Here is a 451-nt window from a genome sequence, read left to right as displayed (position 1 = left end):
ACACACACACACACACACACACACACACACACACACACACACACACACGTATACAAAAACAGAAACAAGTGCTGCAACAACTGGCATCAAAATGAAAGAAAACAGAAGAGCACATGGTTCGGTAGTTTTACCTCACTCAAGAATAATTCAACACAAACAGCCTCTTAAACTGAAACATAACAAAACACATTCATCAATAAAGGTCAATAAAAAAAATGCAGCGAAGTGTTAAGATTTCTAAAAGCATCCCTATATATTTCTGCTCTTGATTGGCTTTAAAATGCATTTAAAAAAACGAAATAATCGCACCTAATTAATCAGTTTTAATTAATTACGCGCCATTGATAGCGTTAATTACAACAATATCAGTGAAGTCAGCGTTTGTGCTCCACTGCTGCACCCACCCCCTCCACGAGGACGCACACATCTCACTCCAACCTCGATTATAACC

This window comes from Austrofundulus limnaeus, unplaced genomic scaffold (genome assembly GCF_001266775.1).
Source record: "Austrofundulus limnaeus strain Quisiro unplaced genomic scaffold, Austrofundulus_limnaeus-1.0 Scaffold2113, whole genome shotgun sequence".
Classification (NCBI taxonomy): Eukaryota; Metazoa; Chordata; class Actinopteri; order Cyprinodontiformes; family Rivulidae; genus Austrofundulus; species Austrofundulus limnaeus.
Note: the sequence above shows the minus strand (reverse complement) of the source record.